This window comes from Sapajus apella, unplaced genomic scaffold, assembly GCF_009761245.1.
Source record: "Sapajus apella isolate SASKATOON/1434 unplaced genomic scaffold, GSC_monkey_1.0 scaffold32, whole genome shotgun sequence".
NCBI lineage: Eukaryota > Metazoa > Chordata > Mammalia > Primates > Cebidae > Sapajus > Sapajus apella.
In genome coordinates this window covers 427825-452104 of record NW_022436972.1, presented here as the reverse complement: position 1 = coordinate 452104, position 24280 = coordinate 427825, and the positions used below count along the sequence as shown (strand labels likewise).

The 24280-nt window shown below is 38.4% G+C and overlaps 1 protein-coding gene and 1 pseudogene across 5 annotated transcripts in view; one reads left to right on the top strand and one right to left on the bottom strand.

The window, feature by feature from the left end:
• Positions 1 to 24280, bottom strand: part of WASF3 (WASP family member 3) — a 121102-nt gene that overhangs the window by 83084 nt on the left and 13738 nt on the right. The gene's annotated exons all lie outside the window — the stretch shown is intronic.
• On the top strand, positions 1056 to 23609 carry LOC116562203 (annotated as a pseudogene). The gene is made up of 2 exons (XR_004273833.1): positions 1056 to 1216; positions 22895 to 23609. The product of XR_004273833.1 is annotated as a eukaryotic translation initiation factor 3 subunit F pseudogene (transcript).

Sequence of the window (24280 nt, the reverse complement as noted above, 5' to 3'; positions counted from 1 at the left end):
GCTTTTTGGAAATATTTTGTCCATTTTGTCTCAATGAATCAAATCCCATGGGATGACTGTAACCTCCATTCTATAACATTACACAGAGACAATTTGCCCCAGGATTTAGAAAGTGTAGAACACAAACCTACAGTAAGTAAATACTAGATATCAAGAAGGCCTTCGTATGAAAATTAGTAATCCACAGCTGTTTTCATCAGTGGCAAAGTGGTAGAAAGACAAAGAATCTGCCAAAGATAGGGGTAAGAAGATACCGGCTGAACTGTTAAACTTTTAATGTCTCCATGTCAGCTGAAATGATAGATTAGAATCTCCAAGAGCCCCAAAGCACAGCAAATCTGCATCCACTTGCCAGCCAACTCTTTGCTGTGGGTCTTAATCAAATGCACATGGGTAGTGCACAAGGTGCTTGGGCAGGAGGGCTTGAGACAGCCCCTATGTCAGGCACCTGTCAAGTCCCTAGATGCAGAGCAGCAGCCTGGCACCAGGAGGAAGGCAAGTAAGGGGACAGAAATCAGCTTTTAGGGTCTCTACTAAAAATATAAAAAATTAGCTGGGCATGGTGGCAGGCACCTGTAATCCCAGCTTCACTGGAGGCTGAGGCAGGAGAATTGTTTGAACCCGGGAGGGGGAGGTTGCAGTGAGCCGAGATCATGCCACCATAATCCAGCCTGGGCAACAGAGCAAGACTCCCTCTCAAAAAAAAAAAAAAAAAAAAAAAAAAAAAAAAAAAAAAAAAAAAAAACCACAAGAAGAGGAACAGGATGGATCACCTGAGGTCAGGAGTTTGAGACCAACATAGCAAAACCCCATCTCTACTAAAAATACAAAAATTAGCCGGGCATGGTAGCATGTGCCTGTAATCTCAGCTACTCAGGAGACTGAGGCAGAAGAATTGCTTGAACCCCGGAGACGGAGGTTGCAGTGATCCAAGATCACACCAGTGTACTCCAGTCTGGGCAACAGAGTAAGACTCCATCTCAAAAATAATAATAATAAATAAATAAAATAAGGAAGAGCAAGGCAAAGAGAGACCTTCTGAGGAGCCAAAAGCCATGAAGAGTAAAAAGAACTCACCAGTGTCCAGAAAGGCTAGCAGCCAAGCTGTAAACAAAGAGAAATCTCCCACCATTCAGAAAGTTGGCAGCTTAGCTCTGAAGCATAAAGAGATTTCCAAGATCTTACTGGGCTTCGGAGTGAAAACTGCTGAAAACCAGTTCGTGATCCCACTCTCAAACTATGTGAATCCAATGGTGAACCGATGCTAACTAATGCCACTTCAAAGCCCAGATCCAGCTCGGTCCCCAACATTAACAGTGTGACAAAAGGAGGAGCAAGCCCTTTGCTGGGGTAGATATTCCTCAGTCTTTACTGTTCTTAATGTCCAGCATAGAATAAAAAAATTATGGGGCTGGGTGTAGTGGCTCACACTTGTAATCCTAGCACTTTGGGAGGCCCAGGTGGGCAGATCACTTGAAGCCAGGAGTTCAAAATCAGCCTGGCCAACATGGCGAAATCCCATCTCTACTAAAAATACAAAAAATTAGCCGGGCATGGTGGCACATGCTTGTAATTCCGACTACTCAGGAGGCTGAGGCAGGAAAATGGCTTAAACCTGGGAGACAGAGATTGCAGTGGGATGAGATAGTGCCACTGCACTCCAGCCTGGGCGATAGAGCGAGATGTCTCAAAAAAAATAGTAATAATAAATAGAAATAATGGAACACAAGGAGGAAACAAACATGATCTATTTTTAAAAAGTCAACAGAGGTAATATCCATCTATGACCCTGATGCTGCAAACCAGTAGACACAATTATGATAAATGTACTAAAGGACCTAGTGAGAAAGAGGAGGAGATAAACATGAACAGTGAAGGATCTGATCAGAATAAAATAATTAAATAGATAAATAGAAAAGCTAGAAATAGAAATTACAATTTCGGAAGGAAAGAATTCATTCAGTGAGCTTCACAGAAAATTGGACATAGAAGAAGGTGGTTCTATGAGTTGCAGAGAGAGAGGGAAATGGAAAACAAACAAGGAAACTGCCCAAGAGCTGAGAAATAATAAATGGCTTGAATATATTGGAGTCCCAGAAGGCAAGGAGAGAACTGGATAAAAGAAATATCTTAAGAAATAATAATCTGATATTTTTGCAAATGTAATGAAGGACATCAACCCATAGATCCAAAAAAGCTCACTAAACCCAAAGATGATAAATACAAAGAAAAATCACACCTAGGTATATCATAGCCAAAGTGCTAAAAACCAAAGACAAAGAGAAAATACTCAAAGCAATCAGAGGAAAATGAGACATATGACTTGCAGAAAACTGCAATAAGGGCAACATTTAAGAAGGCTAAATTTTATCAAAAATAATTAAAGTCAGAATACAATGGACTGACATGTTTAGAATGCTGAGGTGTGGGAAAAATGACTGTCCTATAAGATTCTTCAATTAAAAAAACTAGAGCGAGAACTCTCAAAACTAAGCATTTGTTTAAAGAAGGAAACAATCCAATTATAAAATGTGCAAAAAAAGAAAAAAGAAAGAAACATTTCACCAAAGAGGACATATAGATGGCAAATAAGCAGATAAAAAGATGGTCAACATTATTAGGCATTAGAGGAATGCAAATTAACACCACAATGAGACATCATTACATACAGGTTAGAACAGTTAAAATAAACAGTGATAATACTAAAGTCTGGTGAGGATGCAAAGAAAACAGATCACTCATACATTGCTGGTGAAATGTAAAATAGTACAGCCACTCTGGAAAACAGTTTGGTTTTTCCAAGCTGCTTTTTCCAAACAGGTTCTTATAAAACTAAAGATTCACTTGCCAATAATCACATTCATAGATATTTATCCCAGAGAAAATATATTCATACAAAAACCTGTACACAAATGTCCATAGCAGCTTTACTCATAATAGCAAAATAGCAGAAACAATGCAAATGTTGTTTGCATGGACTGTTGAACCAACTCTGGTATATCCATACAATTGTAAACTGTTCAGCAATACAAAGGAATGAACTACTGATACATACACAACCTGCACAGACCTCAAGGACATTTTGCTTAGTGAAAAAAGTAAATAGCAAAAGGTTAAATATGGTATGATTTCATGTATAAAACATTCTGAAAATGATACAGCTAATAGAGATGAACAACAGGGGCCAGGGACAAGGAATAGGATGACTGAGAGTACAAAGAAATTGCACAAGGGAGATTTTGTGATGGAACAGTACTGTATCTTGATGGTGGCAGTGGTTATGAATCTACACGTGCTAAAACTGCAGAGAACTTTACACACTCTCACACACATAACTGCAGTTTAAAATACAGGGAACAGTGAATAAGATCATTGGTACATACCAGTATCAATTTCTTGGTTTTGGTATTGTGCTACAAGCTATAAAAGATGTCACCCTTGGGGAAGCTGTACAAGGGTACATGGGACTCTGAAATTCTTTTGCCATTTTCTAGGAGACTATTACTATTTAAAAATAAAAGTTTTTAAAAAGGAAGGCAAAATAAAGACATTTTCTGATAAGCCAAAGCTGAGCAGATCCATATTTTAAAAGATGCTGAAGTTCTTCAGACTGAATGGAAACAGTATCAGACAGAAACAGCAAGAAAGAACACCTAAAAGACATCAAGTCAAAGTATGTTCCTACTGAGATATTCCTTTGTTCAAATAACAATTGTTCAATGTTTTCTTCAAGTCTTTATGTTAAGTGCCATGGGATCAAAGATAAATAACACTCAATCATACTATCTGTGATACAAACCTACACATAAATATTACCAACAAATGATGTTGAAGACTATGTTACCGAGGTACTTATATACTGCTAGTGGTTATACAGAAAAGGAAGTTGTTGTTGAAAAATGGTAGGTAAAGAAAGACTTCCCAGAGCTGAATCTGAAGATGAATGTTAAATGAACAAGTGAGGGACAGTATTCTAGGCAAAGAGTCTGCCAGAGAGCAGCCACAGAGGAGTAGATGAGGAAGATATACACATGGAGCTCCAAGAGCTCAAGATACTCAAGAAGAAGAAAGAAAAATCCCTAAGAAATGACCGAAGGCAGACACGGAGGACAGGCAGAACACACAGAGCCCCTGGTTAAACAAGGAGGATCTACAAGCAACTGGGACAGTCGGAAAGGAAGTGAATTTACTTAGAAAAAGAATAGAAGACAGGCGTTCCAGGGAGGTAACTCTGACAGTATGAATGACATACTTGGGGGAAGTGAAACAGGAGCTAGGACAGGGCAGTAATACAACAGTCCAGGAAGGAGATGGTAGTAAGTTTAGGCCAAGGCAGCAGCCAGGAGCGCAGGAGCTGAAGGGTATATACAAACTAGCTATGGATCCAGAGGAAAGGGAGGAACTATCACTCCCACAATTCCAGCTTGAGTGCTGAAAAGATTTTACCTTCATTTATCTCAAAAGGGAATAGAACAGCAAGGAGCAGGTTTTGATAGAAAAATAACAATTACACTTTTGGAGATGGCGATCTTGAGGTACCTGGGGAACCTCCAGATATCTAGCAAATGCAGAGTTACAGCCTGGAGCAGAGGTCATAAAGTAGCCCTCGCTGGAACTGAAGGACAAGAATAGAAGAGCATTCGATGGGATTGCTAAGGGGTGTAAATACAAAATGAGAAGAAAATAGCATTAAGAATCAAATTCTAAGAGAAAAAGGGCCCTTTTAAAATTTATATTTAAAAATTATAAATTGGAATACTTTTGTTGTCATTATATGTTATTAAATTACTTAAATCAATGTTACTAATAATTCTTCTAGTAATATAGTAATATGGAATGAACACAAATGTGGACAAAGATTTATACACGAAGATGTTCCCTTAGTGTTATTTTATGTAACACAGAAGCAACTAAATCAGCCAGATGAAGGAATTGATTTAAAGCAAATTATGTTAGCTCTATAAATTATTATGCAATGACCTACGTAGTATTTTAGAAGACTTTTAATTATATGATTACATTTTTATGACATGACACTAAATGGAAAAGCATACAAAGTAGTGTCTATAGGATTTATTTATGTCAGAATATTTATTGAATACCTACTATATGCTAGTACCTAAGCGCTCAATATAAAATGCAGTAAAATGCAGACAATTCCTTGTTTTTGTGAACCTTAGATACTACTGGAATGCAACTCAAAAAGAGCAAATAAATAAATCTGCAAGAAAATATCACATAAAATAAATGCTTAGACACACAAAACAATGACATAATAAAATATTACCAACTGTATAAAAATGCCAAAGTTTAAAGAAATAAAGCACAAAATTAACAGTAAATAATAATAATAATAATTTAAAACAAAGCAAATTTCAGGTGGCTTGGTAAATGGTCTAGAAAAATAAAGGTAAAATTATAAACAGAGGGTTTGGGCACTTTATGATTTGATCTTTGTCATAATCACAAGGCAGAATTTTCACAACCCTTCATCTTTCTCACCCTCAAACCAAAAAACTCAGGAAGCACCAGCAACTGCTGTGCTGAGGGAGGACCATGTATCTGCCAAGTCAGTTTGGACCAAAATGAATTCCTCAGAAATGCTAAAGGTAGAAAATTTTGCAAGATAAATGATCCTTCCATAAACAAGCTAAGATGATATTTTTTACATTTCCACTTTCATTACAGTACAATGCCCCCACTCCCTACCCACACACACATACATTCACCTAAGTTCATTCATCCATTCACTGAGCCAATATTGCATGACTGGGACACCCTAAAAATCGTTAACACCCTCTAGAAACAGTACTCAAGTGCTACAGAATCTCAAAAACCAATTCCTAAAATAAAAACATTAGACTGCTTAAACATTTGTACAGTCTAAACTGAAGAAAATCCCTATAAATATTGCCACAAGTTGTGTAACATTACAGAAGTTACCTCAGAAAATAACCCATGTAGACCAGGAACAGTGGGTGGCTCACGCCTGTAATCCCAGCACTCTGAGAGGACAAGGCAGGCAGATCACCTGAGGTCAGGAGTTTGAGACCAGTCTGACCAACATAGCGAAACCCCATCTTTACTAAAAATACAAAAATTAGCCGGGCATGGTAGCATGTGCCTGTAGTCCTAGCTACTCAGGTAGCTAAGACAGGAGAATCACTTGAACCTGGGAGTTGGAGGCTGCAGTGAACTGAGATTGCATCAGTGCATTCCAGGGTGGGCAACAGAGCGAAACTCTGTCTCAAAAAAAACAAAAGAAAAGAAAAGAACCCATGTATGCTTAACACACAGAGACAGGTACCTGCATACACAGCTCAACGACATTTATTCTGAAAAAAATTACCCTGGAACAGATAACTGACAAGATACTGATAAGAATGCCTTCATATTCGAGGTAGAGAAATTGAGAAAACAGTTTATTATGCACTGAATTGTGTATCCACCCACCAAAATCATGTGGAAGCTCCCATCCCTGATGTGATGCATTTGGAGACAGGGCCTTTATAGAGGTAATTACAGTTAGGTGAGGTCACAGGGTGGGACCCTGATCGTATGGGACCTATGGCCTTATAAGAAGAGACACCAAACTCACACTCTCTGCACCACTTAGAAGAAAGGCCATCTGAGGACAAAAAACTCATAGGTAAACCGGAAAGATGCCCTTCACCAGGAACTGAGCCCTGCTGGAACTGGGTTCTTGGACTTCATAGCCTCCAGAACTGTAAGAAAATAAATCTCTGTTTTTTAAGCTACACAGTCTGTGGTATTTTGTTATGCTACCTGAGCTATGACACACTGTAAGGTAAAATTACAGTAAGATTCATGAATAAAATCAAGATTCATCCCCTCAAAAAAAGCACAAAAATATTTCCAATATTCTGGAATCTTTCCTGAAAATTAAATATTACTCAAACTAATATTAATCACATTCTCCTTGAAAAGTCAGCTGTCAGGATGAAATATTTTATTATTAGAGATTAATCAGTTAAATAAATCACTGTGCGGAGGTTGGTAACATCATGAACTTCATTAAAACTGTAGGTCAGTAAATCTTATTGGTCCAGAAATCAAACAAAGCCCAAAATAATCTAGAGTCACTGTGGCAGAAACTAAAAAAAAAAAAAAAAAAAAAAAACTCGCCTGCTCCTTTGAGGTCCTTTGGAATGACAACCCAGTATCTTCTCCAGTCAGACATCCATTCTGAAGTAACAGCTAAGTGCACTGGGATGAACACACCACAGTGAGCCAGGCAGGGAAGCAGGCACCTTAAGGGGTGACCAAGTGATAGTCACCAGTGCCTGGCTGTTCCTAACGCACCCCCGACCTCAAGCATCTACAACTCAGTCCTTGGACCTTTTCTCTTCTCTATCCCTACTCCCACCCTTCCTTATCTCATGGTTTTAAATGCCATATATATCCTGACAACTCCTGAATTCCCATCTCCAGCCCAGACCACTTCCATGAACTTTGAAACTGTATACCCAATAGCTAACTAGTATCTTCATGTGGATGTCTAATACACAACCATAATATGAAATTCAGCATGCCCAAAATTGAACTCCTGACATACCCCAGCAATCTGATGCTCGTAGTCTCCCCCTATGAGTTCATCGCAACCCCATATCTCAGCTGCTCAAGTCAAAAACCCTGAGGCATTCTTAATTTCCCTCCCTCACACTTCTCACTGTCAGATCCACCAGCAAATCCTACTAGTGGTTCCACCTTCTAAATATGTCAAAATCCTACCACTTCCCCCACCTCAACTGCTTCCATCCTCACCTAAGCATCCCAGCTAGTCTCTGCTTTACTCTCTGTTCCCCAACAGACTGTTCTCCTATGATGCTAGAGCATTTCGGTCAAATAAGTCAGGTCACAGCTCTCTTCCATTTCAAACCCTCTAGTGGCCGTTCATCACATGCATGGTGTGATGAAAATCTAAAACCTTCACAATGACTTAAGAGAGCCACATGACCTGCTTCCTTCTCTCCCCTAACCACTCTGTCCTCATCTGTTACTCTCTCCCTCTCCCTCATTCTACTGCAGGTCTCCTCCCTCAAGACACACACTAGAGAGCAGCCCACCAGAGGACCTTTGCACCTGCTACCATCTCTCCTGGAATGTTCCTCCCCACCTACCTACACCTCTGTGCCTGAGTCCCTCACACCTCCTTCAAATCTCTGCCCAAGCCGGGCGCAGTGGCTCATGCCTGTAATCCCAGCACTTTGGGAGGCCAAGGCAGGTGGATTACCTGAGGTCAGCCTGGTCAACATGGTGAAACCCCGTCTCCGCTAAAACTGCAAAATTTAGCCAGGTATGGTGGCAGACACCTGTAATCCCAGCTACTCAGGAGGGTGAGGCAGAAGAACTGCTTGAGCCTGGGAGGCAGAGATTGCAGTGAGCCAAGATTGCACCATTGCACTCCAGCCTGGGCAACAGAGTGAGGCTCCGTCTCAAAAAAAAAAAATAGAAATCTGCTCAAATATTACCTCCTCTGCCTCACCCCAATTAAAACTGCAAGTCCTGAACCTCCTGACCCCTTTTAAATGATTTCCTTCTTTCCACTAGCATCTACTGTCTTCTAATATGCTATGTGTTGTTAATTTATTAATTTGTCTCCTTTACTCCCCAATTCTCCCTTTAGAATGTCAGCCTTATGAGGGCAGAAATTTTTTTGAGGTTTTGGTCTGGTGTGTCCCAGGGCCCGGAACAGTGCATGGAACATAGTAGGTGTGCAATAACTCACTGCTGAAAGGATGAAAAGTGTATGTGGCATTTCATTCCCACATACACTGGGTTCTTAGAAGAGCCCAAAGCTTAGCAGACTTTTGATATATTGATTTGGACCCTTTCTTTGTATGCCCCACCTTGGTGATCTCACCTAACAATCTCATCGAGATTTGCTTGTGTTTAAATCCCATCAAGATTACTTTTGTAAGTAGATTAATAGGGCATAATTCTGGTTTAAGATTTACATTTAAAGGTGACATCGTAGGAGGAAAGACATTTAAAGAGAAAAAGAAAGAAATTTAAACCAATTAATCTATTTTCCACCTTTTTTGGGTTTCTTTTTTCTCAAATAAAAAAAGGTCAAAATTCAAAACTATTACTGGAATTAAAGTAAATACCACGTTACATTTTTACAGAGAGCAGGAGGTAGCAATCTTATTAGTACAGAAATAACTAAAAATATCACAAATTTTACTTTTTTCTCTGCATGTGATTTAATGGGTGTTGTGGGGGGGCTTCTCAGCAGAAGGTCACGAATAAAAAATTAACAGGATGGAAATTAACGCGATGGGAAATCAAAGCATCCAGGCTTCAAACCAAGAACATTCTGACAATGTCTTGCAAACTGAGGACTGACAAAGCATATTAATGAGAAATACTGTTAGAATGCTATTCAGATATGGGTCTTCAGCTTTCCAAAAGAATTGGTTTCAAAGAGGAAGGGGAAGTTACACATAGAAAAGCAAAGTATGTTCATGTTTTCCATTCCCTTCTGTACACCGAGCTCATGAGGTGAACCTTCATCTGCCCTGGCATAAGTCCAGCAATGCGGGATGGCCATTCAAGGAACTAACATAAGAAGCAGGACGGCACTGCTCACTAACATTAAAATCTACAGATACATCTAGTCAAACTGAGTATGTTTACCTCTGTTCAAAACAATCCAAAGCATGAGATCTAACATTCCCTCAGAGGCAGAAGGTATCCTACACCCCAACCTACACTAACAGCATTATCTTTCATTTTAAGTACACATATAAATCTGCCAAACTCTGTTGTACTTTGGAGAAATAACTGAAGAAAAGCTTTAAATACTAGATATAGGCAAAATCATTCTAAAAGTATTATGATACCTATTGGATTCTTAACATTCAACTAAAGCCAAAACAGCAAGACCCCTCATACAAATGCATCTATTGATGATGCCATACCAGGCTGACATTACTAAGCGTCAGTAAGACTTTACCACTTGCCTACATAAGTCACTTTCTAAGCCATACAGTTGTCCATCTCTGCTGGGCTCAATTTGAGGTAAGGTTCTGATATCTACCAATCACAGCAATTCCCACCATGACACCCTGTTCAGTGGCCACTTCCTCCTTCAAGGCTTTCCAGGCACTGCCCCCTCCACTCCACATTACTCAATTCTCAGAGAATGATTTTTAGTGCTAAACTTCGTATCTGATAGAATAAGATGAAACATCTTCCAAACTAATACTCTCACAAAACAGAAGACTCCCTATAGTCCACCTATTTGGTTGAACAAAAACAGAAAGGAACCAAGTAACTATCCAACTACTGAGTATTTGAAAAGCAGACATGCAAGAATGTTCAACCTCATGCAATATAAGGAAATACAGGGCCAGGCACAGTAGCTCATACCTATAATCCCAGCACTTTGAGAGACCAAGGCAAGCAGATCATTTGAGCTCAGGAGTTCAAGACCAGCCTGGGCAACATGGCGAAACCCCAACTCTACAAAAAAAAAAAAAAAAAAATTAGCCAGGTGTGGTGGTGTGTGTCTGTGGCCCCAGCCACTCAGGAGGCTGAGGTGGGAGGATCACTGGAGCCCAGGAGTTCAAGGCTGCAGTGAACCATAATTATGCCACTGTACTCCAGCCTGGGTGACAGAGTGAGACTCTGTCACAAAAATAAATAAATAAACTATAAAAGAAATACAAATTAGAGCTGCAATGCCATACCATTTTAACTTGTTAGATGAGCAAAGATTAAACATATGAAAAATCCCAGTGCTGGCCAGGATCGGGGGTGGGGGAGGGGCGACACAGGTACTCTCTGACACTTTACTGATGGAAGTAAACTGTTAAGCATTTTAAGACTACAAAAAGGTCCACAAGATCAAATTTCAGAATCTAGAAGAAAAACATATACATATTTCCTAAAATGTAATCTGTGATGATAACTGAAACAGAAGCCGATTTGGGGATGCTATTTGACATTGGTAAAAACACAAGTAGGGTTTATCTCTTCCCCAACCTCCTGGCCACAGCTGGAGACAGACACTACCCAAAATGGGCCAGGTTTCCTTCTCAGGAATGTGGAATTGGGACTGTGTGGTTCTGATTTGGTCTGGTCACAGATATTTTTAAACAGTGGAAATATAAACCTCACATCATTTGAGGATTCAATAAACTGACTCCCACTTTGAATTTTTCAAACATTCGCTCTCGGATTATTTTCTCCTTACATTCTTGTTTTTCCTAACCTTCCTTCTCATCTTTCTGATTTGAAGAACAGTAATTTCTATCAGCTTATCTAATTATTGTATTTACTTCTACTTAAGAACATTATTTACAGTTATTTAATAGACTGAATCTTGTGTAACTAGGCTCAAATTCCAAACCTCACCCTCTACTTCAGAATATTATTCTTGATGGGATTAGGGAGTTGCTGGTAAATTTTCTTTAGGTTTTGTTTTTGTTTTTGTTTTTTAAGTCCTATAGCAATCATAAATCAATGAATCCTCAAAGTAATTTTCCAAAAGAGACAAAAAAAACTTTTGGTCTCTTCATTTTAAAAACTCATTTCAATTTAATAGTGACTGCCATTCACCAACAGATCAAGACCAATTTTTCCCCTTCATTTGTTCCATTATTTTCCAATTTGTTACAGAATTATACAAACTTCAGATCTGGTATGCCCTTCAAAATGTCAAGTTTGACTTTTGAGAATCACCACCACCTTGATTGTCTTCTCCCATGAACCCATTATTCTGTCCAGCAGCTCTCAAGTCTAAAAAAAGCAAAGAAGATATACATACTTATTTCAATCATAATAGTCAACTATGACAACACAAATAATTCAAGCTCTCAAAGAACTTAATTCTGCTGAAGATACAATCATGTTACATACTTCAACAATAATACTCCCCCATCCTGTTTTTGGAGAACTCTGAAAATCTAGACAATATGCTTCCTTTCAAAACACCAACTGGTTATAGAGGAAAAGAAAGAAACAGACAAATGATCTTGCCAAGAGCCAGTTCTGTAGTTTCCCTCCACTGAGTAGCCCTTTCAGTGGCTACAAAGATTTAAATTCAATCCTCGATTGGACTGATGATATACCACCTTTTATTTATTTAGAATTGAATTTTCAAAAAAAAAAAAAAAGTTCAGGGAACTATAATTCAGCTGTTTCCAATTTTTGCAAGTATGAAGAGGACCCCTCTGCAATACTTTAAAAAAAAATAAAAACTGAGGATTCTTTTTAAAAAGAAACTGAGGATTCTTCTTTTTTTGAGGCAGGGTCTCACTCTGTCCCCCAGGCTGGAGTACAGTAGCACAACCCCGGCTCATTGCAACCTCCACCTCCCAGGCTCAAGTGATCCTGCCGCCTCAGCCTCCCAAGTGGCTGGGACTACAGATAGGTGCCACCAAGTCCGGCTAATTTTTTTGTATTTTTCGTAAGGACAGGGTTTCTCCATATTGACCAGGCTGAAACTGAGGATTTTTAAAATAGTTCTATCTAGTGATGAGAATATAAAAACCCAAAAAAGTTGTCAGCACAAAATAACTCTCTTAAAAGGACTTGCAAACATCTATAAAATAGCAAAACATGACTTTATTTATTTATTTTTTTTTGACATGGAGTCTTGCTCTCTTGCCCAGGCTGGAGTGCAGTGGTGTGATCTCGGCTCACTGCAACCTCCACCTCCCAGGTTCAAGCGATTCTCCTGCCTCAGCCTCCCAAGTAGCTGGGACTACAGATGCATGCCACCATGCCCAGCTAATTTTTTGTATTTTTAGTAGACATGTTAGCCAGGATGGTCTTGATCTTCTGATCTCATGATCTGCCTGCCTTGACTTCCCAAAGTGCTGGGATTACAGGTGTGAGTCACTGTGCCCAGGTGAATTTAATCTTTTTATTACAGAGCCAGTTAATATCAGAATAAGGTCTAAAACCCAGTCTCGAGATTTATAATACAGGTGGGGCTCTCAGAATTGCTCATGGAGAACAGGTGTTTCTTAAGTATCCCTGACAATTCTCTTAGGAACTAGACAAGCTGACTTGAAAGTTCTTATGGGAAAGTAAACAAAGATAGACAAGACAACTCTGAAAAAGAAGAGTAAGGGTAGAGAGCATCCCCTATCAGATATTAAAATGCTATAAAGCTTCAATAATTAAAATAGTGTAAATAAACCTATAATGTAATAGACCAGAAAATGCAGAAACTGACAAAGTATATATATGAACTCAGTATAAGATGGATGTGACATTTTAAATCCCTAGGGTAAGAGTTATTGGTTAAATGCTGTTGTAACAACTGAATGCTCATTAGGAGAAAAAAATAAAATTGAGTCCTCACTTTACCCTTTATACCAAAAGAAGTTTCAAATGTATTAATAGCAAAAATGTACAAAATAAAACCAATAAAGAACAAAAAGAAACATAAAAAAAATTTTTAATAATCTTGAAGAGGAAAACTTCTTTCAAAACATTATTGAAAAATAATAGAGGCCAAACATTAAACTACTTGAAAAAATCAAATATTACTTCATTATGGAAAATTCTATAAACAAAATCAAGATTATGTATCAAATGAGGACTTTTTGCGGTATCATAACTCTATCAACAAACCCAGAGTCCTATGACACCCAAGTATAGCACTCTCCCTATTCCATGCAATCTCAAATCACTTGAAAGGAAGCCTTTAACACAGTAAAAATCAAGTCATCTAACAGAATCCATGGTAATAACCCTAAACCTTTCTTCCTTGCCTAGGCCTATAAAGTAAATCTTCTACAGCACCAACCTCAGCTATTACCTCCACTCACATTATAAACTGTCAGCCACACAGTAAGCAAGGGCTTTTATTATGCACTGGGGTGGGGGGACATGGTTTAATTTTAGCAAAAGATAGACACAGCAAAGCAATACAAGTCAAAAGGTTTTTTCTTAGGTTTGCTCTGGGATTATACGGTCTTAACTGCCAACACGCAGTTTCAGCAGTGAACACTTGCCAAATTTATAACATCAACAGAGATTTCTGAGCCCCTACTATGTGGAAGACATTATGCCAAACATGAGCTGTAGAACAGTCTTCTGCATTCCGGAAGCTTACAATCTAACTTAGTCAAAGAGACCATGAGGTAAGGACATCTGCTTATCAACTAGCGATAATACAGAACTATGCTTCGGTCTTCAAAGCTTCCCATATGACTGAATACAGTAAAATTATAAAAATTATAGTTATTACTGAAAGGAAAGCACAGCTAACCATATGATTTTTCTCAAAGCCAGTGTGTAGGCATATCTAAGTGTTTCAACCCAATACTGTACCTGAAAGCACTACTATAACAGCATATCAGCTCAGCGAGGCACTCCATCCACAAGGTAATTAATGTAAACAGCTGCTGTTTACATTTGGATCTTTAGTTCTACACCATCTGGATTTCCATCGTTTTTATTATCCTTTATCCTTAGCTGGTATTTCTCCAAGTTCTTGTCAATTTGTTCTTCCTTTTTAACACAAAATATTATTTATTACAACTATAAATTGGCTTTCTTCAACTCAGTCCGATTTTTTTTTTATGTTTTTCTTTCTTTTTGCATTCCACAGTACTGCTTGGGACAATGGTATTATTTATGCCACGGTGAAAGCTCTGATTATCTGCCACCTCACTACTCTCCTTCCAGATGATGGAATGCTAGCTGTATTCGTCCACTCCCCTAACTATTTAGTGAGCATGAGTTAACAGACCTATCAGCGGAGTAACAACAGTCTTCATTTTTTAATTTACAAAGAAGACTTTGAAACACACAGTAAGAACTTTCTGTAAGGTCAATATATAGGGTAATACTGACTTTGCAAGAAATTCCAAAACTGCTTGTCCCATATATGCCTTCAACACACAATCACCAGCAACTAAAATTTCTGAATAATTATCTCACATCTTTCTTTGCTGCCTGTGAATATTTCCTAGATAACTGAACATAAAACTGAGGAATACTTTACAAATTCCTTATTTTAACTTACAGAAATAATTCAACTCAAGATAAATCATCTTTTACCTGGTAATTACAAAGAAATGACTAAAATTACAAGCCAACTCCGATAAGCCATCCTTAATAAATTTCTATAATACTAGTAATTCCACTGGTTAACAACCACAACTCTCAATATTAAGTGCAGTGCATTTACCTATACAGATTAACAGAGACCATACAGTCTTCATTTCAAATCCTAGGACTAGTTTCCACAAAAACTGTTCACTGCATAGTACTGGAAATTAAGGTCACCTTTTTCCTTTACAAATAACCACCTTAGAGAAGAAGTCTTAGTGACTATATCCTGTGAATTAAAAAGACACTCTTTCACATTTGCCACAGTCAGGAATTTTCATTACCTTGAGATGGTTCATCTGTTTTCCAGCAGAAACCACTAGTCACCAAGCAAAAGAAACAGGAAAAGGAAAGGTTCACCATTCTGTTAATTTACCGGTCCCTCGAAACTAAGTGATTAGTATACGATGAGAGGGAAGACAGAAAGTGGTACCTGGAAAGAAGTGTCTTTGTTAGATGCTTGTTTGATCTCCATAATCCTGCAAAACCAAGTGTGTATCTTCTTCCCCCTCCAGGGAGGTGGGGGAGGTACCACTTAGAAATTAGGGGGTTAAGTAAACATTATGGGAAGTCACAAGTCCAATGCTCTGAGCCCAAACACACTTCACTGAATTGAGTTTTCAGAACCTTTTTTGAGTGGATCACATCTCTGGTAAGCAATTTCAGCTTCTATACTGCAAATCTTTCTGGGCTTCTTGAGTGGCAAGCACCCTTCTGACTCTTACTATCTGCTGCTGCTGCTGTGGCTATCTGAGGAGACTGAAACAGGCTTTAGGTAGGCTCCAGATCATAAAAACAAACTACAACGAAGCCAGAGTGGCTTCAAAAGATGGTCAAGGCTTTCAGAAGTGGGAAAGGGATGTTTAGAAATGAAATACAGAGGGTAGAGTACAAACAGCACAGCAGTGTGTGCTCAAGGTCATTCTTCTGAAAACCTGCTCAAAGAAATAACAAGTAATATAATCAAATTCATAATTAAAAAAATAATTTTCAATGAAATAAGGAATTTTCAATGAAAGATACTACCTAGCAGAAAATAACTCCTACCTGGGCTTAAGGATCCTTCAACTCTTAGCTTCAACCCCACTTCTGCCTACTCTAATTATGAACTACTTTGCATCTTTAAGTATTTCCATTTTGAGTCAAAACAAAATAATAAACACTATAGGAGAAAGAGCCCTTGACTAGAATCAGGATTTCTTGACTCAGCTTCACCATTTACTTGCCATCTGTGACCGTAAGAACCTTTCTGTTTCTTACCCATTACAGAAAATAATTGTTTTTTCTGTCTTTGCTTGCTCCCTTTGCAACTTGTCCCTATGTAACCAGGGTCATCTGAATAATAGGCCACCTTAGGTGGTATTGTACACATCAAATGAGATCACATAATTAAAGACAACTAACACCATAAATCATTATGCAAACATGTACTCTTATAAAAACTGATAAATGCTATCCACAGTGGCTGTCCAAACTGCTTTACCACGGCTGTTACTATCTTTTCACTAAGACCCTAGGCTTCAAATGACCACTTTAGCATTAATTTCTTACTGCCCCCATTTTAAGCATCCATAGAGGAGCCTGTCATTATCTTTCTTACTAATTACGCTCTCAAGGTATCTATCCTATTAGAATATATGTTATTAGCTGAAAAAAAGAGACCTACATTGTTTTTGCCCTGTCTTCCAAGGTATGGTCTCAAAACACACACAGATCTGAAGGTTTCTTAGGGATTTTCTTTCTATTGCTTCTTTCTTTACTCGGCCAGTTACTGGGCAATTTTCTGTTCTCGGTAAAGTACTCAGCACTTTATTTATTATTTACATTCTCTTACTTAAGTATGCTCTTTAAGTATAACACTTTGGTGTAGGCTTTCTTTTTTAGATTAGGAAATCAAGGATCACAGAAGCTAAGAAATGTCCCCGAATCACACAGCTAATAAATAACAGAGCCAAGATTTGAACACGAATCAGTCTGGCCCCAAAGCCCCTGCTCCTGAACTGTCTCATTAGGTCTTAACAGGCAACTGATCATTCAGTTCAGAGCCTGAAACCTACCCAAGAGTGTAGGTATAGTCAGGAACCATCCATATATAATTGCACTTAGGTATAGCCAACTGTGGTCAGAAAGCAAATAACATTTATTAGAAGTGAAAAAGAAAAGAGAAAAAGAAGATCAAATGAGGTAGAAATCAGACTCATGCAAAAAAAGTATCCTTTTAAATCCTATACACTGGCTTACAGTGAACCACAAATTTGGTTCAAGAACTTCTAAACAAGAAGCTCATGGATTACAGAATTTAGTGTCTATAAACCACATATTTACCAAATACTCAAAGAATATTCCTTTATTCCTGACTCTAAAACCTGAAAATAATTTCAGCAAAGATAGTTAAGTCCATACCTAGTAACATCCTATGCCAAAGCAAAGGCTGAAGAATCACTTTATTTTCCTCTGTATTTCATATTCTAAATGATGCCTTCTATTCTGATTATATCAAAACCTAGTTTATAGCAAATGACTGTCAAGGAAAGAATCTTCAGTAGGTGCTTTTTTTTTTTTTTAAGCCAAGAGATTCTAACAGTTTTCCACTCATAATGCACCTATTTGGGACCCCTTCCCCACAAAAGCAGTGGTTTTATACTTTTTTTAAAAAAAAGCAGAACCTTTTTAACAAAAGAAACTTTAATCAAAACACTAAGCAGCTAAAAGAGAGTGACTCTGATTGGAACAAAAGTGAAAGTTTTCCCACTGATTTTTCTGGGGAAATAGATCAAAATGGCTTGGTCAACTCAAATTTTTCTGGATTTCTATTCATCCAACTGTAAAAAGAAAAAAAAAAAATGTGGCTGACCTAGGATAACTGCTCAGATTACTACTTCAGAAATTCTGTTAACTTAAATTTCAATGAAATTTGCAAAATCTTAAGAGGATAGTCAGGTTAAGAAACCACATTCCATCCATTCACATATGGTTTCCTTATTTTATCAAAACCAGTACTTTCAAAATAATCTTTAAAAAAAGAAATCTGACCAGGTACAGTGGCTAACACTTATAATCCCAGCACTTTGGGAGGCCAAGACAAGGAGACCACTTGAACTCAGGAGTTCAAGACCAGTCTGGGCAACATGGCAAAACCCCGTCTCTTCTAAAAATACAAAACATTAGCTAGGCATGGTGGTACATTCCTGTAATCCCAGCTACGAGGGAGGCTGAGGTGGGAGGATCACCTGAGCCCAGAATTCAAGCCTGCAGTGAGCCAAGATTACACCACTGCATTCAAGCCTGGATGACAGAAGACCCTGCCTGAAAAAAAAAAAAAGAAGAAAAATTTCAAAAGTACCAGAAATAACTTGAGGTTGACCTGAGAATTAGGCAGCCCCCAAAATAAAAACAAAATATCAACAAGCTACAAAAAATAGCACATGAAATCTAATATTTCAGTAATAATATTTGAATACTAATTGGACATTGCAAAAGAAATGTTAATTTAATGCTTTTTGAGTTTTAGACAAAACCCATGGAAAGTTTAGCACCATTCATTGAGATTCAGGTGTTTCTGAAAAAGAACTAAACATCTTGAGAGAAGCAGAAAACTGCATGTGTTTTAAGTTATATTATGCTACAGAACTTCTGACAAAAGAAAACCACAAAAGGCAACTTTTGGATACATTCATATTAATAAGATTCTACCCTAATACTCTAAAAAGTAAAAGTGGCAGATTTTTTAAATGAAATCTTAGATAATGGAAAGCAAAAATGCACAGTAAGAACTGTCTTAATTACTGGAAATGCAGGCACCTCTAATTTTCAATATCTAAGGCAGAAATTTTCAATCTTTTGGCTTCCCTGAGCCATAATGGAAGAAGAACTGTCTTGGGCCACACATAAAATACACTAAGGACAGCTGATGAGCTAAAAATAAATAAATAAAAAATATATCACAAAGAAAATCTCATAATGTTCCAAGAAAGCTTGCAAATTTGTGTTGGGCTGCATTTTACATGCAGCCCACAGGGCATGGGTTGGACAGCTTGATTTAAGGTTTTGAAATACAATCAACTTAGAAAGCATCTTCAGCATGATTCATGCTTTTTCTGGGCTCATTTATTCATTTCCCTTGCCAGTTCGTTCATTTATGATGACCAAGCATAATCAGTACTCACACTAAACACCAGGAGCACCATCTCTTGTTTTTTTTTTTTTAAAAAAAGGGTAATCACAAGTGTCTACATCATACAGAACACTGGGTGAGGGGGTAGGGGAGAGCTGTTACAGACAGAATCATGGTGTTTCTTTTCTCTCTTTCAGGAATTCACTGAGAACAAAAAAAAAAAAAAAAGGTAAACTAGGCAAAGTAACAATGTAGGTGAATATAGGTGAGATACCATTATATCTGTAAAACAACCCAAAATGTAAATGTCTTCAGTAAAAGAATGCTATTACTTTCAACCTTCTTTCCAATCCTTGGCACTTCAATTTAACATGCATCTGGAACCAAGCTACCCCAACTATATATTTCACAGACTATTAAAATACTTGAATGTATTTGTCTACTATCCAAAATTAACGGTAAGCAAAAAATAACTATAATTAAGTAATTTGTTTATAATAATCATTACCATCTTTCCCCTTGTCTAGGCCTGGATATTTCATTTACTTTTGTTATTTTAATCTAGTTTCTCTCTTCTTAAGGCAAGAGGATCACTTGAAGCCAGGAGTTCAAAACCAGCCTTGGTAGCATAGCAAGACCCCATCTCTAAAAAAAGTTTTAAAAATTAGCCAGGCCTAGTGGCACACACCAGTAGTCACGCTACTCAGGAAGCTGAGGTCGGAGGCTCACCTGAGCCCAGAGTCTGAGGTTACAGTGAGCTATGATTGCACCACTGCACTCCAGTCTAGGCAACAGAGCAAGCCCCTGTCTCAAAAAAAAAAAAGGAGGCGGCGGCGGAGGAGGAGGAGAAAGAAAAATAAAAAAGGAATGTATCCCAGAAATAAAAGGATGGTTTAATCTCTAAAAATCAATATAATAACTACTATCATACAGAACAAAATCACATGATCATCTCAATAGATGCAGAAAAAGCATTTCCCAAAATCCAGTAACCATTCATGGTTGTTGATTTGTTAAAGAAAATATGTTAAATGATATCAAGAACACTACAGTATGTATGTTAATGGAGATACAATGAAGAAGTTAAGGCAAAATACATGAAACAAAAGAAGTTTATTACTCACAGGTCCCAGAGAGGTTAGAGTGCCAAACAGAGACAGACAGGAGAAAGCAGCAAAAAGGAGAGGGAGAAAGAATTGTAGAACTACACCTTTGTTAAGGACATTATCCCTTATGCCTTCCCTCAAGAGTTGTGAATTGGCTAGGGAAAACACATGTGAATGTGAACTTATTCACATGACTCTGAGGCTGACCCTTAGGTTTTATTATGGTCGACAGCTCATGGTGTGTTCATTTTGGGTCAGTGAAATGAGCCACAAGTAGGCCATATTGCAAACGCTGCAGGGAGAGGAAGTTTTAACTAGGCCAAAGATGACAGGGAATGACAGGTTACAAACAATTTATGTTAGGTCTAAAATGGATGCTAAGATAGCAACTACCTTAAACTTATCACAGTGATTAAAAACTCCTGGACTAAGAAGAAAGCTTCTTCAACCTGATAAGTCGTTTACAAAAAAACAACTAACATCACGCTTAATGGTGAAGGACTGAATTCTTTCCCCTGAAATCCAGAACAAGGGTGGAATCGCTAATCTTATAATTTCTACGCAACATTGCAAAGGAAGCTCTATCCCGTGCAATAAGGCAGGAGGGAAGAAAAGAAGGGGGGAAGGGAAAGAAAACATCTAGGTTGGAAAAGAGGTAAAACTATATTGCTAGTCAATTTCACGATTACCATATTTTATGATCAACTGTAGTGACTACAAAGAGGAAACCTGAGGGAGTTCCTCTGCTGATGGAACAGTTCTTTAACTTGATGTGGTAGTAATTATATGAATCTATACATATGATTAAATTGCACAGAACACACAACTGAGTGCATGTATAAACTAGTGAAATCTGAATAACGTCTGTAGGTGGTACCTGGTTTTGATATTATATTATAATTAGGATGTTACCACTGGGGGAAGCTGGGTAAAGAGTAGACAGAACCTCTGTGCACTATTTTTGAATTTCCGATGAGTCTATCATTGTTTCACAATAAAGTTATTTTTAAAGTTAACTGTATTTCTACACACTGGCAACAAGCAATGAAAATGAAATTACAATCTTCAGATGATTCTTTTGTGAAAACTTTGGGCACCACTGACTTAGTCTTTTTTGAGACAGCAAATACAGAAGTTACATGAGCACAGGATGTATCATACTACAAACTATATCTGAGTGAAGTTCCCAAATATTACAATCTCTTGGCAATCATTAAAAATTTTCCAAGCCCAACCGGGCGCGGTGGCTCATGCCTGTAATCCCAGCACTTTGGGAGGCCAAGGCGGGTGGATCACGAGGTCAAGAGATCGAGACTATCCTGGTCAACATGGTGAAACCCCGTCTCTACTAAAAATACAAAAAATTGGCTGGGCATGGTGGTGCGTGCCTGTAATCCCAGCTACTCAGGAGGCTGAGGCAGAAGAATTGCCTGAACCCAGGGGGTGGAGGTTGCGGTGAGCCGAGATCGCGCCATTGCACTCCAGCCTGGGTAACATGAGTGAAACTCCGTCTCAAAAAAAAAAAAAAAAAAAAAAAATTTCCAAGCCCATGTGTCACTTCAGACCATCGCAATTTCTGAGACTAGGTCAAAGGCATCAGTATAGCAACAATTCTCAAATTTATGTCTCAGGACCTCTTACAGCTTTAAGACCCCAAGACAGAGTAAAAATAGAAAAGGAGGAAAAAAGAGATTAATGAAACAGGAATGTCTTGAACCCAGGAAACAAAAAAAAAGGAAGATAAAGTCACAGAGAAGTAATTAAGATGTCCAAGGGAGAATAATAGATTCAAATGAAAATTTTATAAAGGGCATTGAGGAAAAGTAGAAAAATAATCATAAGAAAGTGAAATTTGAAAAGAAGTATGAAGGGTCAAAGCAGAAGTGAATAAAAAGGAAATGAGGCAAAGAAAGTTAAATATTCATATAATATAAATACATATACCTCTAAGATACATCAAACTCTGGAACATAGTCAAAACACTAAAATGGAATATTTTAAACAATACTCCAAGAACATTTCTGAAAATAAAAGACCTAAATCTACACATTATAAGAGCTGGCTGGGCGTGATGGGTCATGCCTGTAATCCCTATACTTTGGGAGGCCGAGGCAGGTAGATCAAGAGGTCAAGAGATAGAGGCCATCCCGGCCAACATGGTGAAACCCCATCTCTACTAAAAATACAAAAATTAGCTGGATGTGGGGGCACATGCCTGTGGTTCCAGCTACTTGGGAAGCTTAGGCAGGAGAATCGCTTGAACCCAGGAAGCGGAGGTTGCAGTGAGCCAAGACCATGCCACTGTACTCCAGCCTGGTGACAGAGCAAGATTCCATCTCAAAAAAAGAAAAAGAGCCAACTGGGGAAAACTGACCAAGAACAAACAACCCCAAGGAATGGTATACAACTAATACAATTCTAGAGGCACAGGAGAGACACTGATCCATTACAGTCAATGGAAACATCAGGGCTTGAGCGCCATCTAAACAAGGGATGACTAAAGAAACGTAAGCAAAAGGACTGATTACAAAGTGAGCATTTTCTGTATTTAACTGTAGAACTAAGAATAAAAAACAAGACAGAAATATGAGCTCATCCTGGGCTGGTAAGCTACAGGCCATGACATCCACAGAGCACTGTGCTGATCCATGAGTAATATAGCTGGGAGGCCCCCAACCCCATCCACCTCACTGTGGACCCAAGCCTCCAGAACGGCCGCATGAGCATCAAAGCCTATGTTAGCACTTTAATGGGTGCTCCTGGGAGGACCATGGGAGTGATGTTCGCACTTCTGACAGTGAAATACACATACTATGACACTGAACACATTGGAGTTGGCCTGACTATGAAAGCCTCCTTTAGCCCCAACCGAGTGACTGGACTTTCAGCGACTTGCAGCAAGTAGGAGGGGCATCAGCTCACATCCAAGATGCCTCGAACACAGTGTTGCAATATGCAAAGGATGTACTGTCTGCAAACGTGCCAGCTGACAATACTGTGGGCCGCTTCCTGATGAGCCTGGTTAACCAAGCACCCAAAATAGTTCCCAATGACTTCAAGACCATACTCAACAGCAACATCAATGACCTACCTGGCCAACCTCAGACAGTCACAGATTGCCCTCAAACAGAAACTTGTAAACCTGTGAATTGACCCCAATCAGAACACCTGCCGGTCTAGGTCTCAACCCCAGGACTCAGAAGTGAAGGAGAAATGGTTTTTTTGTGGTCTTGAGTCACACTGAGACAGTCAACTGCTTGTGACTCTAATAAACATAGCCTACCTTTTGTAAACTTAAAAAAAAACTGACTACATAAAGATAAAATATTTTGCATGGGGGAAAAAAAATCAGAAAAGTCAAAACTAAGAGAAATATTGTATCATATAAAGGAACATTATTCCTAAGGCAAAGAAAAAAAACTTTTAAAAAATGAACAGAAAAGGTGCAAAAATTCTATAGATATAATGAGCAACAGACAATTCTCAAAATAATATAAAAATTTCCCTTGAACATAAAGGATGCTCAACTTCAATCATAATAAAGGCAATATAATTAAACTACACAAAGATTTTTTCACTCATTAGACTGGCAAAAATTTGAAAGCTTCACAATATACTCTAGCGAGCAGGCTACAAAGAAACAGGCACTCACACACTGCTCAGAGCAATGCAAAACGGTACAATCTCTACGGAGGAGAATTCAGCCGAGTCTAACAAGATTACATATACATTTATCCTTCAACCCAGAAATCCAACTTTGAAGACTTTATCCCCAAGTTAAACCTCCTGCAATACAAAAAAAAAAAAAAGAGCCGGGCGCGGTGGCTCACGCCTGTAATCCCAGCACTTTGGGAGGCCGAGGCGGGTGGATCATGAGGTCAAGAGATCGAGACCATCCTGGTCAACAAAGTGAAACCCCGCTTCTACTAAAAATACAAAAAATTAGCTGGGCATGGTGGCGCGT